Source organism: Lycium barbarum, chromosome 10, assembly GCF_019175385.1.
Source record: "Lycium barbarum isolate Lr01 chromosome 10, ASM1917538v2, whole genome shotgun sequence".
Lineage (NCBI taxonomy): Eukaryota > Viridiplantae > Streptophyta > Magnoliopsida > Solanales > Solanaceae > Lycium > Lycium barbarum.
The window spans coordinates 108,879,082-108,884,233 of record NC_083346.1 but is presented as its reverse complement, the minus strand read 5'-3'; the positions used below and the strand labels follow the sequence as shown (position 1 = coordinate 108,884,233).

Genomic DNA, 5,152 nt, shown 5'->3' with positions numbered 1-5,152 from the left:
AAAAGATGAGCCCGAAAATTCTTATGACCATGACGAGAGTTGTGGAATTGAAGAAGTGGTTCAACTTGAAGAAGAAGAGCAAAATCTTGAAGAAGAAATCTCCATTTCTCAAAAAGAAGAAATTGAGGAAATAATAAATAGCATAATGTGGAAGAATGAAATATATGGGCAAGTTGTGGCCAAATGGTGGGAAGAAGTTCAATATGGAGATGATGAAACTATCCAAAACATGGATTTCACCATGGGAGGATTTTTACAAGCTTTGGACGATTCTCACAATGAAGAAAAACTTGACAAAAAGGAAATTGTGAGTCAAGGTTGATTTATCAATCAAGCTCAACAACTTCAAGTCTATGAGGATCACCGTCAACACATTTCATGGATGATGAAAGAATTTCTAAAAATTTATGTTGAGCAAAGTCAAGAAGTGGAGCGACTTGAAATTGCTATTCGGGAATTGGATGCCGAATTGAATGCAAAAATTGAGGCATGTGATGCTTAAGGTCAAAGGGCCATGGATAGTAGTTTTGAGGTGGTTTCCAATGAAGAAGAAGTCAAGATTGATTTTCGAGAGCTAATGGTAAATTGCCAACCGGCCAACCCAAAAATAGTGAATGATGCCGAAATTGAAGAAATGCTACTAGAGTTGAACAAAAAGGTTCACAAAATAATTTTTGAGGACTCTAGTTAATTTGGGGGTGAGGATGCCAAAAATGGAGCGAATTTGAAAATGGAGCACCTTAGGTCTCATTCCAACCATTTTTTCAACAATGTGCTTGGTTGATGATATGGAAACTGAACTAACCAAGACTATGGAGTATTTTGGAGGTGAAGAACAAGAAGTTTTCATTTTGGAGTTTCTCATGCCAAAACGACAAAATGACATCCCTCACTTGAAGGCCAAACAGTATAAAATGCGATTCCCGAGAGTTGGCCCCTTTGCTTTTCTACCACCGCCAGACAAGCATTACCGGAATCTTAATTCAAAATTGGGGCAAAAAATTCATATCGTCCAAGTGGAGGGAAAAGTGGTAAAGTTGATTCAAGTCGTGCCACGACTTTAAATGTGGCGCTTTATGAGATGCAACCCATATTTCTTTAATTTTTAGTTCAACTTTGCATTTTTAACTTTTAGATTTTAGATAAGTTTTTTCTTCATTATTATTTTACCAGATTTCATAATTTTTAAAATTGAATTGGATAGAATTTAAGGTGGTGGAGTGGCTACAAGTGCAAAATGTGCACAAATGGTTGAGGTGGTTATCAACTTTGAGCACAGATAAGTGCAAAATTTGCACAAAGCTCTCTCTTGAAACAAAGCCCCAGAAATTTTCCTTCTAAAACTGCACCTGCACACACCCCCAACACACATCACACACGCACACAAATATAAAACAACACACGTATACACACGAACATTTCTCTTATTTTCCTCTCCAGCCATCATTCTCAGGGATCAGGTATGTTTTCTTCTAGTCTTCTTCCCTCCTCTCCTCTTCTCTATCTTTTCCTCTCCTTTGCTGCTTCTCTATTTCATTTTAAAACCAAAACTGTTTTCTTTTCTTTCCCTATGGTTGTTTTGGTGCTGAGTTTAGAGCTCAAATGGTGAATTTCTGGTGTTGTTGTTTGATTGAGATGAAGATAGGATGGAACTATAATTCCCCGTAAATCGGAGGGTAATTTGATTGCTTAACTGGTATAAAAAGTTTGGGTAAAGTTATGCACGCAAACTGCTCGACAAATTGTCTGAAAGAAAAAATGATTCGCTGGTGAAGTCTGAGTAACCGAGCGCTATTAGGAGTTGACGTTGAGTAAGTTTTGGGCTCGGCCTGGTTTTAAAGTGTTTATTCATATTGCTTGAGCTATACATTGCAACTATCCCGTTTGGGCGTCAAAATATCGCTAGGCTTGTGAGTATCCACCTCATTTTCCTTAAAGAGCTTAATTAGCTGTCACAATGATGTTTTAAATGCCAAATTTTCAGATTGCTTTCACAATGAATTAGACAAGAATATCCTTATGAATTGTTGGCTACTTACTGAAATGGCGAGCTACCATATTTGATTGACTGTTGTGATTCCATGGCTCAATTGAGTTGATTATCATAATTATCCCATCTCTACTATTTGTTTAGATTGCTATCATAAAGTGAGGTAGGTTGTTTATGCATTGAAACTTGTTAGTGTGCTATGTGGATAAAGTTTAAAAAGTTGCATACTGTTTTAACATGGTAGGTATTTGGCCTTGATGATTTATTGGTGCTATTTTGGTAGATTTGGGCCACTGGGGTCATGCTTAGTCAATTGAAATTAATATTGTTGATTCATCTCTTTGAGTTTTGAGGCCTGCTTGTGTCATTAAAGTCACAGTTTTCTATAATATTGTCTAGCATGGTTTTGGTTGCTTGCTATGCCATGTATTTTCTGGAAACTGCCATTTTCAAACCAGAGGTGATTATAGATCGATGAGGCTGCTGCACCAGTTCAGTGCGATTCTCTTTTTCAGGGAGTACCTCTTACTTCGCTCTTATATTGTGTGATATTGTCATGATGGATATAATTTGGCAGGTTGATTTTATTTTGGTATTTTCTTAATGACATTTAAATTAGTATGATTTTTTTTTCACTGGCTTCTTTAGTTTAGTTGTAGGAATGGTGTTGGGATGTGATTTTGGTCCCTTGGCCAATTTTTGGCTTGCTTGGTACCAACATATTTAAACCTTGGCATATGAATTCTTGAATTTTGAAAAAGAAAAATGATTGAAGTAAGGATTCTTGTTGTGACATTTAGACTCAATGTTTGGCTCTTTTGTTCCCTAAATAGTCTCTTTAGACTAGAAGTTTTGAGTTCATTTGTTTCAATTGGGTTTTTGATATATATATTCTACTTGGGTTTTCATGTGCCATGTGTGGTGAGGTTTATTTGTGAGTTCTTTTGCATATCTTGTGGTCTAGAACTTGTCTGGAATGTGTTTTAAGGCGAAATCCTAGATTAACTTGGTTTGGAAAATGATATTAGACCTTCCTTGGATCGTTTTTGTGCCCTTAATTTCCTACCCTTGCATATTTTCCCTAGTCAACCCCTTTTGAGCCTTTAACCTTTTCTTTGACAACCATGTTACAAGTTTTTCCCCTTTTGTTCCTCATTGACCTATCTTTTGGCATCCTACCTCCCTAAGTGTTTTGAAAGTGCAAACATAGGCTAAAAGCCTAAGTTTGGGGGTGATGGTTGGAAAAGTTGTGATGTGGGAGTTACTTTAATGGTGAAAAGGTGGGAAAAAAAAGTACTGTAGTAGAATAGAAAAGAAAAAAATTTGGAAACTTCCTTGTTATTTTGAAAAAGAAAAAAAAAGAAAGCAATAATAAAGAATTGTGAATAAAGGGACGACTAGGTGGTGAAATAAAAAATTAAAAAAAATGGTGGGGAAGTTTTGAAAGGAAGTGCGCTTTGATTGTTGCAAATTCTAGTGCTTAGGGAGGTTTTGAGTCACTCTTACCCAAATTGTGCCCTACTTTAACCAAAAGTCTACATTACAACCCTTTAAGTCATAATTGATTTTGAACCAAGTGTGTCTACATTAGTGGAGAAATACATAAAGGGCAAGCCTATGGTACTAATTGTGTGCATTTGAACATCTTCGTGAGAGAGAGAGTTAATTCTTTCCATTTGATATCCCATTTGTGTTTTAAATTGCATTTTATGAGTTGGGATTCTCTCTTGATTGTGAGGGCACATGAGAATTTGAGTTGTAAATTTGTTCCATTTTTCAATTGAGAGGAATGAACAAAAGAAAGTTGTTTTATGATAATGAGGGGCAAATTTTGAATCCTTAATGTCATGACTTGATTGCTTTTTTGATTAACTTGGTGTTTGAGCACTTGAAATGAAATGAAATTTTTGAGAAGTTGTTGGTGATATGTCTTAAATTAATTGTTGGTACCAACCAAAGTCATGCGGTTGTGCTTATAGTAGACTTTTTGACTTGGTACGATGTTGGTGCACTTTTGAATTGGGTCCTTAGAAAGAAATTTTATGTTTTGATTTGCTTGAGGACAAGCAATAGTTTAAGTTTGAAGGTTTGATAAGTTAGTAAAATACCAACTTATCTCTTCTTTAATCTTAAGATTTTTGCTACATTGTTTGAGAAATAGTGCATTTAATGTGGTTTACTTTTATGATATTTAGAAGTGATCGGGAAAGAAACCAAGTGAAAACAAGTCAAATTGAAGAAAATGTCAAAATTGGCTAGAATTGCAAAAACAGCCAGAACTTAAATGCTGAAAATTAAGGGCTGTTTTGGTCATTTCCTGATTTGAGAAGGGGGAAATATAAAAGGAAGACTTGGGGGAAAACATTTTCATCTTTGGTCATTTTTCAAGCTTAGGAGCAAGAACCACACCAAGGGGTTGAAGATTTGGAAGCACTCAATGAGAATTTCTTTACCCATTTCTTTAACTCTAGCTTTGTATTGTATATCTAAGGGTGTAGCATATTATTTATCACTTTAATCATGTTTATGGAAATATTCATTTGTTAAAGTTTGGATTGAAACTCTTGTTTTGCTTATTTATTGAATGACTTTTATTTCTAATGAAGTGAGTTGATAACTTCTATTAACTCTTCAACCTTTAATGACTTTTAATGGTGGCCAATATTATTTGTGCCTAAATACTTTTCCTTTGCTTGAGAAAGAAAGTAAAGGTTAGGAAAAGAATTAGATAGTAAGGATATGGGGTTTTAAACCACATCTAATAGCTTGAGCTGAAGATAGGAAAGCTAACTTGAAATAAAATAGGTGTTTGCATTTTCTACATTCTAAGGCTTCAGAAAGCTTAGTAATGACATTTATCAATTTGGTCGAGAGACATTTGATAAATCTACGTAACCCATGTTTAATTACATCTAAAACTCGCTCTTAGTTGTAAAATCGTAAAATACATTAGATCGTTACTTGAGAGTAATTTCCCTTGTATCCATGCTTGTGGCCATTGATCATTTTACATGCTTTCTAGTTAGTTTTATTTTTATTAGTTTTTAAATCAAAAATCAAATATGAAAAAAGTGTTTGGCTTAGTGTAGTTGGTGATAAATCCTTTACTTTCTTAATCGCCTTTATATTGTTCTCTGTGGATCCCACCTCATTACTACGAAC

At 34.9% G+C, this 5,152-nt stretch overlaps 1 long non-coding RNA gene across 1 annotated transcript; it reads left to right on the top strand.

The window, feature by feature from the left end:
- Window positions 1-1,250: 1,250 nt before the first annotated feature.
- LOC132614723 (uncharacterized) lies at window positions 1,251-4,591 on the top strand. Its single transcript, XR_009572424.1, has 2 exons — window positions 1,251-1,460; window positions 2,390-4,591. It is a non-coding gene; the product is annotated as an uncharacterized LOC132614723 (long non-coding RNA).
- Window positions 4,592-5,152: the final 561 nt, after the last annotated feature.